This window comes from Canis lupus, chromosome 26 (assembly GCF_048164855.1).
Source record: "Canis lupus baileyi chromosome 26, mCanLup2.hap1, whole genome shotgun sequence".
Classification (NCBI taxonomy): domain Eukaryota; kingdom Metazoa; phylum Chordata; class Mammalia; order Carnivora; family Canidae; genus Canis; species Canis lupus.
This window is the reverse complement of record NC_132863.1, coordinates 3,195,764-3,215,088: the sequence shown is the minus strand read 5'-3', so window position 1 is coordinate 3,215,088 and position 19,325 is coordinate 3,195,764. Positions and strand designations below refer to the sequence as shown.

Below are 19,325 nucleotides of genomic sequence, written 5' to 3'. Positions count from 1 at the left end.
TGGGCAGCCCTACCCAGTCCTGGTTCAAGTCCATTGTTGCTTCCAGTACTTCTGCAAGGAGGCCATGTCGCCAAGCTTTGAAGTCAGGTCCACAGAGCCTGTTTTCTCAGAGCTTGGAGTTTATGTGGCAGCCAGATTTGGGGGTGGGGAACAAGATGTTCCAAAGTGATCCCCCCAAATCAACATGATCTCCCAAAAATGTGTCAGGAAATGCTGAAGATCATGGGCTGGAGTGTTACTGAAAGGACACTGGGCACAGGCAGGACCTTTATTTCTGAAATCAAGCCCATGATCAGGCTAGCCTTTGGTGAACCAGCCCCTTGGCTTCCACTTAAACTGCCTCTCACAAAAGAGCCATAATTGCCTTTTGTTCTTAAGCAGCAAGAATCAGAGTCACATCTGAGAAGATCACATCTAAAGCTCCTGGTTTCCCAACCAGGGCTGGGCAAGGCTGAAAGGTCACAATGCAAGGGCAGCATTGCGCTGTACACTTTGTCCGGTCACAGACCTGGAATTCCACCTCTGCCTCACTCCTGGGTGTGTTGCCAATGGCCTCAAATTCCCAGAGTCTTGGCTTCGGCCCCAGCCATTTGGGGAAAGGTCCCGGGTGACCATTTTGTTTTGAGAACCTTAAGATTTTTTCCAGGCCATTCAGCTCAATGAGGCAACAACAATATTTCTTGAAGAACTTCTATATATGAGGAGCGAAGGTGCTAAATATAAATTAGATCCATTCTGGCCCTCAAGGAATTCATAGAGATATAGGCCATGCAATAATAATAACTAATATTTTTAAAAATAATAATAACTAATATTTGTTATTTGTTAGGCTTTACTACTTACCAAGAACTCTTCTAGGGACTTGCCTATATTAACTCATTTATTCCCCACAACAGTTCTGTGACATTCTGGTGCCAGCTGCATGGTATCATGACTATGTACATTTTACAAAGAAAGAAACTGAGGCACAGGGAAGTAGGCACAGGTAGTCTCGCTCCAGAGCCTGGGGTCTTAGCCACCTCTGCCCTCAAGGCTGCCTCTCTCATTGACATCTCTGGTGATAGATGCCACAGGCATCATTAACTTTGGACAGGGAGGCAAGTACACCTTTCCAAATGTTTGGGAAGTTTGCTACTCCAATGTGAGTTTTTCAGAATTGTCAGATCAAGGGTTCAGAGTATAAAAGATTTTATTTATTTGAAATTTTCAGATTAAATATATATGTTTGTATGTATTTTATTTTAAATGTATATAAATATTTCATCATTATTAAAACAATATAAACAAACTACAGAATGCTCCTTAACTCAAGAAAAGTCATCTTCCTGTAACTTCAGTGCCCTAATCTACTCAAAGTGATGCCTTTGGGTGCTTTTTCTTTGCTTTCTCCCCACCATTTTAGCAGATGCAATAATACAACATATAACAATTTGTCTCTTTTGTGTTCCTATCACTTAAAATATGTAGTAGGTCCAAGCTACATCATTTTTATATTCATCACTTCAATGTATTCCTTCCAGGAGATGGTCATTAATGGACCATTATCCTATTTTTAGAACATCCTTTGTTATAAATACATTGTGATGGACACCTCTTGGTCTAAAGCATGTTTCACATGTTATATTATTTCCCTAGCCTGATTTCTCAGAATTTTACAGAATCAAAAGGTAGGAACATTTTTTTTTATTTTGATACAACCCTGAGATCATGACCTGAGCTGAAATCAAAAGTTGGGTGCTTAACTGTGCTCTGCAGGTGCCCCTATTTTATTTTATTTTTAAATAATTTAAAGATACATATCTCCTCTGATCTTGGGAAAAATAAAAGGAAGGAAGGAAGGAAGGAAGGAAGGAAGGAAGGAAGGAAGGAAGGAAGGAAGGAAGGAAGGAAGGAAGGAAGGAGAAAGAAAGGAAGAAAGAAAGAAAGAAAGAAAGAAAGAAAGAAAGAAAGAAAGAAAGAAAGAAAGAAAGGATTAGCTAACTGCAACAAATATGGCAGAGATCAGCCACCACCCAAGGATAAATACTACTTGATGATGATTTCACAGTTCCCTGCTCTCAGTCTTCCTATCTGTAAAATGTGAAACGTTACTCTGTTGTTATAGAATTGTTGTGAAGTATGGTTAAAAAAAAATGCAAGTGTGACAATTTCCTGTAAGCCAGCACTCCCCAAGGTGTATTTTGTGGAATGTTCCTCAAGTTGTGAGCCATGAGCTAGATAAATGTGTTTGTGGTCTGATGGGATTAGGACACATGATGTTAGAAAACATTCAGTAGTCTTCCCTGGTACAATTCCTCTCTACCCTTAATGGACTCATGTGCATAGTGAGTTTCCAAGACAGGGGCATGGTTTTCTCACACATGGAATACTTTTCACAGAGCACCTTGAGGGATCAGTGCCTGCAAAACCCATTCTGGGAAAGCCAATACTTTGGTACTTGTCGCCCTGGACCAAGCTGGGAGGACTGAGTCTGCTAACATATGCAGAGTGCCTGGTAAGATTGACAGTCAGTGAGCATCAGTTCCTTCCCCACATCAGGCAATGAAAGCAGGGGAATCAGTCTTGAAAACCAGAGCTAAAAGAGATAAAGGAAATCATAGAGGGCAGTCTGGGCCACTGCATACTGCAGCCACTTCTGAGAAGTAGTGATGATGTGGTTTCAAGGATCCGGTCTCTGCCTTCCTAGCTTTGTGGTCTGCCAGGTGTTACTTCACTTTTCTGAGAAATGATGCAAAGATGAAATGAGATAATCTGGTGTGTGTTATGAGTTACCTCCTGCTGTCCAATAAGTCATCCCCAAACTTAGTAGTTCAATCAATATACACTTATCCCATGGTTTCTGCTACTAGGAAAGCAAGGCTTGCATAGCTGGATTCCTGGCTTCAGAGTCTCTTATAAGACTACAATTGAGGTGTTGGCTAGATTTGAGGTCTCATCTGAAAGCTCAACTGGAAAAAGATCTGCTTCCAAGCTTACGTGTGTGGTAGTTGATGGGATTCTGTTTCTTTAGGGTCTTGGTTCCTCTCTGGCTGGTGGCCCAGTTCCTCACCACACGCGGCTGTCTCCACAATGCTGGCTTGACCCACCAAAGCAACAACACAGAGAGACTGCTGGCAAGTTGGAGTCACAATCTGATGTAACTTAGTCATGGAAGAGACATGCCCTCACTGCGCCCACGCTCTGTCAGAGGCAAGTTATTCAAGGGGAAGAGATGAATATCAGGAGGTGGGTCACTGGAGGTCATCTTAGAGACTGCATGCTACAGGGAGAGAAACTTTTGTATATCATAGGTTCCTATATGATGTTTGGTTATTCTTACTCTTAAAAAAATCTTGTTAAAATTGAGTAGTCAGTGATACTAGCTGATTATCACCTTAGAGAGAAAAAACATCTAGGGATTATGCCAGTGGAGAAAGAAAAAGAAAAACAAAACAGAAAATGAGATTCACAAGTGGCCAGTTACGGTATATCGCACCTTGAAATGATCTTTGACCACGAAGGATCCAGAAAGCCACTAATCCACAGGTTTTACTCTCAGGGACCAAAGCCCTTGGAATTACACCACTAGCATCCTCTTTGTTTGCTTGTTTTTTGAAAGACACAGATAATGAAAATTCATTAATTTATACATTTTACACATAGTAGCTCATTTAATTTGCAGGACAACCTGAAAATTAGGTTCTTTTATTCCCACTTATAGATGAAGAAACCGAGGCACAAACATTGGATGTAGCCAATTATCCTACAGCTGGTGAATGGTAAATAGGGGCTCCCAGCTTTCTGTATGATCCCACACCTCCATCTTAACCTCCATAGTCTACGGCCTTGTAAGAGTGGAGTGGAGTGTCCCTGGTCACTCAGTGCAAATTAATGTGGGTGAAACCAGGCTCCAGACACACACTAGAGATTTAAGGGAGGCGGTGGAGGATGAGAGGTGGATTTGCCTAAGGTTCCTGCATCCACTCTGCATATCTACAGGTGTCAGTTGGCCAAGGCTGGCTGGGTTCCTGCTGCAAATCGTAGGGGATCAGGCTCCCAGTTACTCAGTTGTGAACTCTAATGCATTTCTTGGCCTTCCTGAACCTCAAGGTAAGAATGGATGATACTTAAACTAAACAATCTCTAAGAGCCTTTCCTATTATCAAGAATCCACAAATAAACAGGCCTGGGTGACCTTCAGAGGTAGTTCTGGGGAAGGGGCCATGCCCCAGTTGGTAAAGATCACAATGGACTTTTTTCAGATTGATGATTTGTGTGAGTGTAGCACAAAGCTTGGAAACCTGACAACATGCATTCATATTCCTGCTCTTGGACAAGCCCGGGCCCCACCACACCAGCTTTTGGGGACATTCTGAGATAAAAGATATTATCATGGGGTATCTGGTATACCCTGCTGGCCCCCTCCCTCCTCCACAGCCACAGAGAAATGCAATTTCTCTCCCAGGAAAAAAGGAGAAAAAAAACTTAGCTTTCTCACGGAGGAATCCTGGTGGTCACAGGAAAATTCCATGGTTGTGCTGAGGCTGTCACTGCACTAACAGGCAAGTTTAGAAGGAGTCAGCATACCATGTGACTAAGGAAATTGCTTGGAAGAGTGGCTGATCATGCACGACCCCTAGCCACAATTACCCACCTCTTAAAAAATGAGAAGCCAGGGGGAGGAAACCACCAGTACTTCTGCCATTGTTCTCCTTAACTTTGGGACCTGCTAATCAACCACTGAGCCAAATTAGCTGGGCCAGGAACAAAGGCCAATGGGGGCAGGGGAGGCAGGGAGTAAAGAATAAGGCACTCTCCAGGGACTTGAGTTTATTCTGCAGGTCCAATGCCTGGAAAGCTAACCAGAATGGAACCTGCAGCTTGTACCAGCTCCCCTGAGGATCCTACCTTATGATGCTCTCCAAACTTGCCCCAGGAGTTCTCCCTGGCACCCTTCGAGAATAATTCTGCCAGCACATACACTCACATGTACACACACATCACCTTCACCACCATCCCATCATTTTGAGACATGTTCCCCCCCGATGATTACAAACGTTACTCTGACTTCTGGGAGTAATTTAATCACACTCAGAGATGCAATGGAGTTATTAGAATTTAGAATCAAGGAACAAGATCCAACAGACAAAAATCTTTCTTCCCCTCTAAATGAATTCCCCAACAACAACAAAAAATTCCCTTGATTATAAATCGATGTCTTTTCTTCGATGTTGATATCTCTGTGGAGAAGACAGGAATTTTAAGTTCTATGACCTAAGAAGTTTTCTTCCCTTTTCCTACCTCTAGGAGGGCTTGATGCAAGCTCCCCATTTCCTTGCTGTGTGATCCCAGAGTAGATGCTCAATCTCTTGGGACTTCCGATCATTTCCATATATGTTAGGATCATTGAACAGATCTTGATTCTTGGCTGTGAGCACAAAGTCATATAATGTATAAAACAAGCCTTGTTTCTGACCCTTCATTTCCAAAGCATTTCTGAAATGATTCTCAAAGGCACTCGTGTCTTGTCTTATCCAGGTAGATAAGTACGGGTTTTCCAATTCCTTCCCAGCAGCCCCAGGCAACTAGTACTTTGGGTCACTCAGGATTCTTAAGAGTAACTGCCAACATGGCCCGACCCCTTGGAGTCCAAACCACTGACCAGCTTACCCCACAAAACAGAAACCAAAAGCTTGATAGAGTCAAAGTCAACCATCTTCTGTGTACTGTGTGCTGTGCCTCTGTTCCATTTTGGGACTTGCTGTTAAGGAAGATGTTTCCAGTAAACATCTTTATGTGCTGAGTCTCTACTTCCCCCACGCACATTTTCCTCTGGTTCTTGTCCCTGAACTGGACTCCTGGCCTTGTTCCTTCTTGTCTTGCTGGCGATTGTTTGGCTCCCATTTCTGGCCTCCGGTGCTCAGAGCTGACTTCCATTGGAGATTTCATAATTATAGCTCAGAGAATTCAGAGACTTAGACCAGGGAAGGATCTCAGAGAGCACAGATATTGTGTCTAAACTCTTAGTATAAGAAGCCCTTTTAAATCCACCTGGCCAAAAAACCTTACTGACTTCCCATTATATCCCAGGCTTTATAGCAAGTCAGGATATTTTAAAAAATTAATAGAACCTCAAGAAACTCATCCTTCAGCGAGGGATACAAGCACATAGACGTATATATAAAACATGAGCTGATCATTCCTCCTGAAGGCTATTCATCCAGGCTATGACTGTACATCCCCATGACAGGGGGCTCCCTTCGCGATAGCATTTAGTCCATCATCAGGTGTTAATAATTCCTAATGTCCTTTCTAATTTTGAGCCCATGTGTCCTCCCTTCTATTTCAACCTATTACATTAGAGTTTGAGCCCAAGTCAGTCTGAGATAAAACTCCATTCTTACCAGTTATTTGACCTTAAATAAGTCTTTCAACCTCTCTGAGACTCAGTTTTCCCAGCTATAAAATGAGGATGATGATACCCATCTGGATGTGCTATATCACATGAAATGGCATGTTTTGCCCTGTATCGCTGTTTTAAATAGTTATCAGCACAGATATTACCTTGTCTAAGCTAAACACTCATTTGACTCTACTCCATTAGTTCTCCCTCCCCCACTCCACATTCTGCCACCAGCCTTCCTCTCCCTCCAAAGATGCCAACAGCCTCTTGGCTGTTTAATCCAGTGGACTCTTCTCAGCTTCTCTTTGAAACTTTGGAAATGGTTCAGCACCTTCTCTTTCATCAAAGAATCTGTTCACATGGTTTCTATATCACTATGTTCTGGGAAATCTATTTTTTTTTTTTGAAAGATTTCTCAGTATCTGTCATGTCCTCTCTTCCCCAGCCATTCCTTTATCACCTGTGGCTACTCTCTGTTGCTTCCTTCAGCCCTCTGCCTTTTTCGTACAAATGGTAGCAGAGAAGACTGTCAAATACTCTATGTCAGACACTACTTTAAGCACTTGGCATACATGTATCCATCTCATTCCCAAGTAAGGCCACATGTACTTGACTTTTAGTTTACAGATGAGGAAACTGAGGCTCAGAATAGTTAGGAAATGTGCCCGAGGTAGATCAGTCTGAGAAAGCACGCAAACATAGACTGACTCGCTGTCTCTGGAGTAGTCTGTCTCTGAGTGATTCTGTCCCTGCCAAAAGTTCTGTCTGCCAATCTGTTAGCATCTGCCATGCGGGCCTCTCCAGGAAAGATTCTTCTTTTAGGCTCTAGATCCCAACATGAACTCTTCACAGGGTTTCTTTGGTTGATGGCCTGCAGCTATCTCAAGATGACTGTGAACTTATCCATTCCATCCTGTCTTCTCTCATCTCACCCAAGTCAGATGCTGGGAAGTCCCCTGCTTCTTACAATCAAACAGGTGCTGGCACTGTCTCTTGAATGTTCCTCACCTCTGCCCTCTACTCCATCCCTTCTGCCATTGCCGCACTTCCTGCCGCCTTCATTCCTCCCCTGGATTCCTACGAATCTCCTAACTCCTCTCCTTGTCTCCAGTTGGACCTCCTGCAATTTGTCGTCCTGTCTAGTCTTCTAAAATCCCATACTCCAGGCTTATGACCTTTCCCTGGCTAATTATTACCTTAGTGATAGCACCTGCATTCTTCAGCATGAAACCCCAGCCAACTTCTTCTGTTCTGCTGCCTCCCCAGTTTCATCCTCCACCATCCCCTGCTTTACCTTCTGTTGTGGACTAACTGGCTGGCTTGAGGATGAGGATAACTATGAAAACAGTGCTGAGCAGCAGTGCTCACCAGGGGATACACAAATGTTTCTTATAAGCCTTACAATTACTTGGGATGAAGAAATTATGGATGCTTCACAAGTGAGGCAACTGGAGTTCAAGAAGGCTGTCACTTGCCCAGAGTTTTCAAAATTAGGTCTGTCTATGCTCTTCACCACCATATTCTAGTGAACTTGACTGACCACTCAGTGTGGGCCATCTTCTATGTCCACCCCACCCAACTCTAGGTTGGCTGATTCCTTTAGGTTTTATTTTATTTTACATATATATTTTTAATTGGAGTTCAATTTGCCAACATATAGCATAACACCCAGTGCTCATCCCATCAAGTGCCCCCCTCAGTGCCTGTCACCCAATCACCCCCACCCCCTGCCCACCTCCCTTTCCACCACCCCTTCTTCGTTTCCCCGAGTTAGGAGTCTCTCATGTTCTGTCTCCCTTTCTGATATTTCCCACTCATTTTTTCTCCTTTCCCCTTTATTCCCTTCCACTATTTTTTATATTCCCCAAATGAATGAGAACATATAATGTTTGTCCTTCTCTGATTGACTTATTTCACTCAGCATAATACCCTCCAGTTCCATCCACGTTGAAGCAAATGGTGGGTATTTGTCGTTTCTAATGGCTGAGTCATATTCCATTGTATACATAGACCACATCTTCTTTATCCATTCATCTTTCGATGGACACCGAGGCTCCTTCCACAGTTTAAGGCTCACCCTTCTGGAAATCCATGGTTGGCCTCTGATCTCCATGCTGACTCATTATTCCTTTGCATATCATACTCCTTTCAGTTAAAGATTCCATCATTTTTATAGAATCCATCCTCAACTTAACATTATCTTTTCAGTAAGTCAAAAACCCCACCATGCCAAATGTACACATCTTCAATCATATCTTACACACTGTATACCATATGTGCACAGACAAGATAACTCCCATACAAACAACTAACTAAGTTCATCTCTCTAGCCAGGCTACCTTGGTCCAATTTCCAAATCTACTAAGCTAAGCCTCTTGAGAGCCTATTATCTTATTTTGATACCCTGATGATTGATACACAGTAAGAGCCCAATGAATGAGCTCTTTGAGTAGATAAATAATAAGTGGCAATAAAAATAGCTAGCATTTTCTGAGCACATACAACACCAGGCATTGAGCTAGGTATTTGGCATGGATTTTCTCACTTTATTTGCTCTTAAAAATTAAAAAATTAAAAAAACAATGAAGTAGGGAGTTTTCTTATCCACATTTTATGTATGTGGAAACAAAAATCAGAGAAGTTAAGCAAGTCACTTCAAGCCCATAGCTAGAATGATAAAGGATAGAGATTTTAAACCAGTTTGGCTGGCATCAGAGTTTGAGTTCTGAACCTGACTCTGCCGTTCTAAGGAGTAAAGATTTTCATTGCTTCTCAGAAATCATGTTTATTCAGTTTCTTGTTTCCCTCACCTTCCTGTCCCTCTCACCCGAGGCCAAACACACCAAGATCATGCGCATCCTTCATTCCTATATCAGTACCTCTCTCTTAAAAACTACATAGGGGCAGCCCGGGTGGCTCAGCGGTTTAGCGCTGCTTTCAGCCCAGGGTCTGATCCTGGAGACCCGGGATCGAGTCCCACCTTCTCCCTCTGCCTGTGTCTCTGCCTCTCTCTCTCTCTGTGTGTCTCTCATGAATAAATAAATAAATAAATAAATAAATAAATAAATAAATAAATCTTAAAAAAAAAACTACACTAAAACTTGAGCAAAAAAAAAAAAAACAAGAGCAATGCAAACATAGCTGAGCAGTATGGAAAACAATAGGACTAGTGCCTCCTTTGACCTGGATGGCATAATTTTGACTTATTTTAACAGCTGAGATACACTGTTACACTGTCCACTTAGGTCTTATAAAAACTAAGCCAGGCTGCATGAAATAAATGCATCAGTCTTGCATTTATTTCAGTTGAACACTCTGTTACTGATAACATACATTTTTGGTTCAATATTATCTTTGTTAAAAACAAACAGAAAGGTCACCACGGCAAATGTAGACAACTTCAATCCATACCTCGTGCCATATATAAAAATAAATTAAAAATGAAAATCTTTTTTTATAAAAAGGTAGGTGGGGGGATCCCTGGGTGGCGCAGCGGTTTGGCGCCTGCCTTTGCCCCAGGGCGTGATCCTGGAGACCCGGAATCGAATCCCACATTGGGCTCCCGGTGCATGGAGCCTGCTTCTCCCTCTGCCTGTGTCTCTGCCTCTCTCTCTCTCTGTATCTGTCATAAATAAATAAAATATTAAAAAAAAAAAAAAGGTAGGGGGGCAGCCCGGATGGCTCAGCGTTTTAGCACCACCTTCAGCCCGGGGCATGATCCTAGAGACCCGGTATCAAGTCCCATGTGGGGCTCCCAGCATGGAGCCTGCTTCTTCCTCTGCCTGTGTCTCTGCCTCTCTCTCTCTGTGTGTATCTCATGAATAAATAAACAAAATCTTTAAAAAAACTCAAAATGGATCATAGACCTAAATATAAAATTATAACACCTCTAGAAGAAAACATCGCAATTACTGTCATCTTGAGTTAGACACGTATTTCTTACAACAAAACTATAACACATGGAAGAAAAAACTGATAAAGTGGGCTTCATCAGAATGAAAGACTGTTCTTAAAATGTACTGTTAAGAAAATGAAGGGAAGCAACAAATTTGGGGAAAATATTTGCAGAACACATAAAGAACTTATTCAGAATATGTTTTAAAAACTTTAAAATGTAATAAAAAGAAAACAATCCAATAAAAAAATTGAGCCCATATTTCACCAAAGAAGATGATTTATGGACAAATCAGCATATGATAAGATGCCCAGCATCATTTATCAATAAAGAAATACAAATTCAAACCACCATATGCCCATATTCGAATGTGTAAAATATCCTGGCAATATCAAAATGCAGAACTCTCATGCATTGCTGCCTGAGTGCAAACCAGCACAGCAACTTTAGAAAACAATTGAGCAGTTTCCTAAAACATTAAACATTCTCTCTTTTTTTTTTTAAGATTTCATTTATTTATTCATGAGAGACACAGAGAGAGAGAGAGAGGCAGAGACACAGGCAGAGGGAGAAGCAGGCTCCATGCAGGGAGCCCGACGTGGGACTCGATCCCGGGTCTCCAGGATCAGAACCTGGGCTGAAGGCAGCGCTAAACCGCTGAGCCACCTGGGCTGCCCTAAACATACTATTATATGGCTAACAATTTACCCAGGAGAAATGAAAACATGTGTTCACACAAAAACTTGGACGTGAATGTTGATAATGGTTTTATTCATAATAACCAAAACCTGAAATTAGGATACATGTCCACTAAATGTTGAACAGGTGAACATTGTACAAGATGTCTGTGCAACGGAATACAACTCAGCAATAAAAAGGAGCAGACTATTAATACATACAACAGTATGGGTTAATTTCACATGCATTCCCTAAGTAAAAGAATCCAGACTCAGGAAGTCTATATACAATATAATTAAATATTTATATTTTGCATTTCTATGGCATTCTGGAAAAGACCAAACTAACTGGATACAAAACAAAGTGCATGGGAGAGATTTGGCTATAAAGGTTTGCTACAAGAGAAACTTTTAGGGATGTAGCTGTTCTGTGTGTTGATTTTGGTATCAGTCACATGATTGTATTTGTTGAAACTCCTAGAACGGCACAATAAGAAGGATACACCTTAGTGTACGTATACCTCGAAAGAAACGTATTCCTGTATGTTGCAACCAATGGTGGAGAAAATCTAGGTGGCAAAATCAATTGGACCTGCACTTCCGTGCAGGTAGGCTTTCTATTTACAACTCCCTTAACTATTACACTGTTAGTTGCCTTTGACATAGATTTTAGGGGCATCTAAAGTTCAGAAACAAGAAAAGGTAGTGAAAAGTCTCTTAGAACCAAGGAAATAATACAGTAGTAATTTTGTGCTTCTATAATGTACACTTTATTTTTTTTTTACAGATTTTTTTATTTACTCAAAATAGGGAGGAGAGAGCACAGAGTGAGAGGGAGAAGCAGACTCCCTGCTGAGTAGAAAGCCCAACACGAGGCTCGATCCCAAGACCCCGAGATTGTGATCTGAGGCAAAGGCAGATGCTTAACTGACTGAGCCATCCAGGCACCCCTATAATGTACATGCTATATTCAATCCAGTAAAGGTCCAGGTTATCAAGATCTTTTCTGACCTGGAGACTGTGTTAGCCACCTCTGCCCAATAAGGATCCCTGAACACTAGGGCAAATGTCCCTTCTATTTCTTCATCCAAGCAGAATGTGAAAACATTAGACAGAGCAGTGCCTCTGGCAATGAAGGTGACATCTCTCTATGTCATTCTATGTGAGCATCTTTCAGCCAACATGCCTCTTCAGGAATATCCTAATTGCTGGAGAATAAATGGAGAATCTGGGCTTCCATTTCCCAAAACTCAGTGCCAGATATTGAGCCTCCCTCTGTGTCTAAGACCCCAGCTTGTGGTACCTTTAGGAAGAAATAGGAAACATTTAGGAATAAAGAGCCATGAGATGTGCACCTAACTTACTCTCAAAAGGTTCAGGAAATAAATATTACTTTTTGAAATGATCATTATTATTGTCAAAATTATTCCCAAATAAAAAGCTTTCTAAAATGTAGTCCTTAAAGCATGTCATTTTTAAATATACATTTAACACTGTAAACTCTGTTTAATTACAGAAGATGAGGAGAAGAAAGAATGAAAAACGTGGTTTTCCAAGCCCTGCAAAAACCCTCTATAGACTGGATCCTTATGAAAATGTCAGTTCTAAATATCACTTGACGGATGTTTTTCCCAGGGTTTTTATTGGAAAGGATGTCAGGCATACCTTCTCCTCCAGACATAGTCTTCTGTGATGTGGTAGGCCCCTGAAGACATTTACCTGCCAGTCATTCCCAACACAACACTCTCCTTTTTCCCCAAGATCCTCCAAATAGGGACTGAATATTTACTGCATTCATGTTAACATTTCACCTTTTCCACTGCTTGGCGTGGCTGAGACCTTTTTGGACACAGTCAGTGATCCTGTTGTTCAATGATTTAAGCAGTCCCATAACCTCCTTTTTCTCCTTTCTGGTCATTTTACTGCATACTACAACTTGGAATGAAGGGAGGTGCACACATAACAGGAAAGAAGAAGAAACTATTCCCAGTTCCTTGCCTTCAACGTAGATGTGTGGTCCTGATAGATGTGCTGATAAGACAGGAAGAGGAATATAGCGGCTCAGATGAAGTTCAGGGATATGGGTAAAATTCTTGAGCAATTGCCAAATCTCAGAGAATTAACACACTAAAAGTGTAATTATCACACTTACAATGGTTGATATGGGTTGGGTGGTGCTCCTTGACTTTAGCTCATCATCATCTTCAACATGCATCCTGCACAGATGTCACTGCATGGGAAGAAGGAGTGGGTGGTATGTGGATATTTATGCATAGGTCCAGAAGTGGCTTACATCACTTCAGTCCACATCATACAATCCACAATCAATCGCAGACGTTGACACTCCTCCATCAAGAGATGGGCTATATTTCCTTCCCTTGAAACTGGCTGGACCTTTATTAACTACCTCTACCAGTGGTACATGGTGGAAGTGACACTGCAGGACTTCCAAAGCAGGGTTGTAAAGGGTAATATAGCTGTGGCTTGGCTCACTCTCTGTCTTTGAATGTTAATGCTTGGGCTCCAGATGCCATGTTGTAAGGAAGCCCAAGCCACATGGAGAAGACACATGTGGATGCTCCAGCTAACAGCCCCACCTAGTTCTGAAGCCAACAGCCAGGAGCAACTGCCAGACCTGTAAGTGAGTGAGCCTTCAGCCAACCTTCTAGGGCAGGTCTTAGACATGATACAGTAGAAATGAGCCATCCTGCTATAACTGGGTAAATTCCTGACCCACAAAAATGATAAGAAATAATAAATCATCGTTATTGCCTTAAGCCACTAGGTTTGGCAGAAACCTGTGCAGCAATACAGTGAACATCAGGCTGTTTGTCAGGATTCTCAGAGCACCAGCTGGGAGAAAAAAAGTTACCACAGCCATTCTTAGTACTGCCATCCTCATCAGTTATTGTATGAGTCAGGATCTTGGCAAGAAACACAGATGTCATACTGAAAAGAGGAAACTATGGAGAGTTTTTAAAGGCCATTAGGGTAGGGTTAAGCAAACTTATTAGTGACATACCTGGGACTGACAACAATGGAGGGACACTACCATCCTAGGCCTCAAGAGGCATGGTGGGGAATGGTGACTAGAGTCTGGCAAGAGCTCTAACTACAGGGTAGGGGATTCGCTGAAAGAGGTCATGACCTCTAGAAGGCAACCACTGTCAGACTGAAGCTCAGCAAACCCAGCTGGTGGAATAAATTCCCAAACTCCCCTCTCACTCTGATTTTCCATTCTTATTTTCTATTGGCTGAACCCAACAGGAAAGGAAAAGGCAAGGGAGCCTGGCTGATGCAGTCCATATGCGTCTCCCAGGGGGCAGAGTGGGATGACAAAGGTAGAAAGCAGACCCAGAGAGGGAATGCAAATATCCTGCCTGCATGCTCACCATCATCAACAGCATCTTCAGCATCATCTTTGTACTATTCAGATGTGTGTACTGCTTCTAGGTTTACAGAATAACTCCTCATACTTTCTCTTGTATCATCCTCAGAAGGTCACCCTTCCAGTATCCTCTGAATCTAACAGAGGGCTTGAAACATAACTGGTGTTGAGTTCAATGCCATACATATCTAGAATGCTTACTCTGTTCAAGGCCCCAGGCTGGAAACATGGATACAGAGATTAAGATTTCAAGATAAATATGTTAAATATAAGAATTACACAAAGTGTTGAGAAGGCTTGATCTGAAAAGACTCAGGGATGTGGTAGTGCTCAAGATTGACCTTCAGAGATAGGCAGATCTCAACAGTTGTGCTTGGAAGGAGAGTTTTCACATCCTGGGAACCATACAAAGAAAAAGTTGAAGGTGGCAAAGTAGAACATATGCTCTGAGGACAAGAAATATTTCCATTTTGCTAGAGCATAGATATATAGAGATTAAGATGTAAGTTATGAAGTTAAAAATGTTGAGTGGTTATATAGCGGTAAGTCCAAAAAAACCAAGATGCATTGGTACATACCAGCACATCAGGTACAGGGGAGTCACTGATGGCTTTTAAGGAGAGAAAGAATGTGTTCTAACTGTTCTTCAGGAATACCAAGTTTACAGCAGTGGCTGGGACAAATCAAGTGAGCACACATATGACACGGAGAGATACTTATGGGGCTACTGTCCTGTTTCAGTAATGAGAATCTTGCCTGGGGGGATGGCAAGCAGAAGCAGAAGAAGAGAATGTGGCATCAGGTTGACAATGTGAAAACCAAGAGTAGACAATGACTCTTCCTACAGCCAGTCCCCACCGGGCATAGAGATGCCTTTGTTCAACATTCACAAGTATTTACTGAGTGACTCCTTCATGCCAAGCACTGCTCTGGATTTTATGAACACAGCAGGAAGCAAGATGGATAAACCAATCTCACTGTCTACCTGGATTCAAGAACAGAGAGTAGTACCACCGACACAACCAGGGTGAGTATCCAGATACATTTTATAAAAACACGTAAAGTTTTATAAAAAAAACTTTGGAGTACTGAAAGATTTCTTTCAATTTCAATGTTTAACATATACATAAAAAAGGTTTCAAAATTATCTTTCAGGGGCACCTGGGTAGCTCAGATGGTTGAGAGGCCAACTCTTGGTTTCCACTCAGGCCTTGGTCTTGGGGTCATGAGAGTGAGCCTTGAGTCTGGCTCTGACTGACCGTGGAGACTACTCTCTCTGTCTGCCCCTCTCCCTACTCACTCTTTCTCTCTCACAAAATAAATAAATAAATCTTAAAGAAAAGAAATTACCTGGGAATCCCTGGTTGGCTCAGTGGTTGAGCATCTTGCCTTCGGCCCAGAGTGGGATCCTGGAGTCCTGGGATCGAGTCCCACATCAGGCTCCTTACATGGAGCCTGCATCTCCCTCTGCCTGTGTCTCTGCGTCTCTCTCTGTGTCTCTTATGAATAAATAAATAAATAAAATCTTTAAAAAAAGAAAAGAAATTACCTTTCAGAGCAGATATGGGAAGGGGAAAGGAAGCTTCAGTGAGATGTGTTGGAGAAGTAACAGGTAGATGGCTTAGATTTGGGTATTTATATGCAAAGATCCACACATTCTCCTGCCACCCACCTATTCAGTTCTCCCTATTGTCTTCCACACTCACCACAAGTCACCTAGGCCACTGAGAGTTCCAGTAACATGCAAACCAAAAGTATATACCACTTAGTGATATTTTTTAAATCAAGAAATACAAATACATAACACAAAAATATACTCAATATCACTCTTTACCAGGGAAATGCAAATCAAAACCATAATGAGACATCACCTCACATCTGTCACATAGGCTATTATCGAAAAGACAAAGATAACAAGTGTTGTTGAATGGAATATTACTCAGCCATTAGAAACGACAAATACCAACCATTTGCTTTGATATGGATGGAACTGGAGGGTATTATGCTGAGTGAAATAAGTCAATCAGAGAAGGACAAATATTATATGGTCTCATTCATTTGGGGAATATAAACAATAGTGAAAGGGAATAAAGGGGAAAGGAGAAAAAATGAGTGGGAAATATCACAGAGGGAGACAGAACATGAGAGACTCCTAACTCTGGGAAATGAACAGGGGTGGTGGAAAGGGAGGTGGGCGGGGGGTGGGGGTGACTGGGTGACAGGCACAGACTGTTTAAAAACGGGCATCTCCCAGAAAATCTGCTGACACTCGCAGGTATGCAGGCATCTTTATACCTGTGCCTGTGAAGAGGGGGTTGGGTTTAGGATTGGGTGAGGGGAAGAAGGTCATGAATGATTCATTTACTCAATCATCTTTATTGAACACTTTCTGTTCTCCACACTGTGTTGAGATGAATGAGACAGCCTCAACCCTAAAATATTTGTATTCTCTTGAATGAGCTTGAATTCTTGAGAATTCTTGAATTCTTGAATTCTTGAATTCTTGAGAATTCTTGAATTCTTGAATTCTTGAATTCTTGAGAATTCTTGAATTCTCTCTCATGAGCTATGAGATGAATGAGACAGCCTCAACCCTAAAATATTTGTATTCTCTTCCAAGAAAGGGGAAAATAGCTATAGATGAAATTAACCAGTCAGTTTTTATAAGTTCCAAGGGCCCAGCACAGCGCCCAACTTTATTCAGGAAGTTAGGTAACCAAGTTGGGTTTATCTTCATTTTTAAGTGGACAAGAGAGGTTGAACAATGGTTTAAGGCCACAAGCATTAGGGGACCAGCCAGCTTAGAGTAGTCTTTCCATTACATGCCAAGCTAACAATTTCAGACTATGGAGACCCCATCTATGATTTCCAGTAAACTCAGTCTTGAAACAAAGGTGGGACTCACCTTTGCCTTGCTTCACCCCAAGGAGGAGGGAAATGAGAAGGTTCAGAATTGGAGGGAGATGTTGTCTTTGAGGAGGCTAGTGTTGAGTCTGGTCATTGAACTAGCAATTGAAATCATTAGAGGATATTGAAGAAATAAATTGAGAATTTCATCTTGGGGCACCTGAGTGGCTCAGCAGTTGAGCATCTGCCTTCAGCAGGGTGTGACCCCAGAGTCCAGGGATCAAGTCCCACATCGGGCTCCCTGCATGGAACCTGCTTCTCCCTCTGCCTCTGTCTCTGCCTCTCTCTGTGTGTCTCTCATGAATAAATAAATAAAATCTTTTAAAAAGAGAGAGAGAGAATTTCATCTTGTAAGAAACAGGAATTCTCTGATGGCCTTGGTGAGCATAGGAACAGAGAGGCTTGGGGATACTTTCCAGATGCCAGGCCATAGAGTGAAAGATGCCAGGAAACCCAGAAAGGAGGTTAAACAGAGGGGCCTGGACATGGATGTTGGAGGTGAGGTTGGAAAAGGAGATGAACATGGGAAGTTAGACATTACAAAGAAGAGCCAACAGTAAATATGGTGCCTCAAAAACATGGAAGGGGAGGATGAGAGAAGGAACTCATTTTGTCGAAACGCTGGGTAGGAGGGAGTGATATCTAGGGCCACCAGAAGAAATGTCTGACAAGCATCTAAAGAGGTTAGACTAAAGAACTCAGGAGGGAGATGAGGCTAGAGGCTGGGTGGAGGTCCTCTACACAAAGGTGATGGGGAGTAGGTGTAGCTCTTAGATGGAAGAGTCAAAAGAGAAAAAAGCAGAGAGCTGAACCCTGGAGCCTCAGAGGGGCTTCCATGGATGAATAGGAGAATGATGAGCAGTTGGTTAAGGAAATGATTATTACAACATCAGAAGAAAATCCATAGCTGCATCATCATGGAAAGCAAGGAAAAGAGTTTCAAGAAGGAAATGCTAATGAATGGTGTCTTCCACTGCCATGCTCACAGAGAGATGGCTGTTGGGTCTGTGATTCCAGGGTTGAAATGCGGTGTGTATTCTGGTAACAGACTAAACAGTGGGGAGTTAAAAAGAACAAAAGGAGTAAGCTAGTCACAGCATCACCTACAGACGACTTCTTTGACTACGTCAGCAGTCAGCACTAGGAAAGGCCTTGACAAGAGTCTAGGAGAAGCCCATGTGGCTTCAGTAGACAGGAAGATGGTCGCCCAGACTCCAGTCTATATCTAACATGAAACTGCTGAGAGATTTGGGGGGCAAACAGCTTAAGTAGTGTGAACCCCAATTTTTTCACTTGTTATTTAGGAAATTTTCAAATACATTAGAGACAATGATATATCACATCACTCCACTCCCAGAATTACCAACCCATAGTCAGTCTTAATTTACGTTTACTCCACCCACTATATACCCCAGCTACTTCATTGGAAGGTTAATTAGAATTAACCCATATTAAATCATGCCTTCCTTAGATAATTTTTTGAATGTTACTCTAAAAGGTACAAACTTTAAAAAGTATAGTCACATGCCATTGCTACATATAAAAAGTTGTCAACAATTCCTGAATAGGCCATACATGTTTAGATTTCTCTAATTATCTCATACTATTACAGGGCTGAGGGAGGTGAAGGAAAAAGTTGTTTTTTGAAATAAGATCTAAAAATCTACAGGTGGCAATTGGCTAATATATGTTTTCTATGTTTGAGTCTGTAAGTTCTCCCTGTATCTTTTTCTTAATGATTATTTGTTGAAGAAACAAGGTATTATGTCTAATATATCCTGTTTCTCACCATCTGGATTTTACTGACAACACTCAAACAATACCATTCAGTTTCTTCGGTTCTCTATATTTCAGTTAGATCCAGCAGTTTGATGTGGTTCATGTTTGATTTTTGTCAAAAAATTTTGTGTGTTTTCTATTGTATCACATTGGTAGGTACAAATGTCTTGTGACATCTCTTTTTGTGATGTTCAGATTGATGTGTAGGTCCATAGCCATCTACCCCACCCATCTAGGATGAATCTCCAATACTTTTCACATTGACAGGGAGATACAAGTTCTTACTTTCTTATAGAA

General features: G+C 41.8%; 1 long non-coding RNA gene across 2 annotated transcripts in view; it reads right to left on the bottom strand.

The window, feature by feature from the left end:
- Positions 1–11,020: 11,020 nt before the first annotated feature.
- LOC140617968 (uncharacterized) overlaps positions 11,021–19,325 on the bottom strand; it is a 33,639-nt gene continuing 25,334 nt past the window's right edge. The window contains exons 2-4 of one of the 2 annotated variants that reach the window (XR_012018119.1): positions 15,693–15,867; positions 13,107–13,184; positions 11,021–12,985 (exon numbers count right to left, since the gene is read on the bottom strand). This is a non-coding gene — a long non-coding RNA (uncharacterized lncRNA). The remainder of the gene's footprint in view (positions 12,986–13,106; positions 13,185–15,692; positions 15,868–19,325) is intronic. The other variant, XR_012018118.1, reaches the window with a different exon arrangement.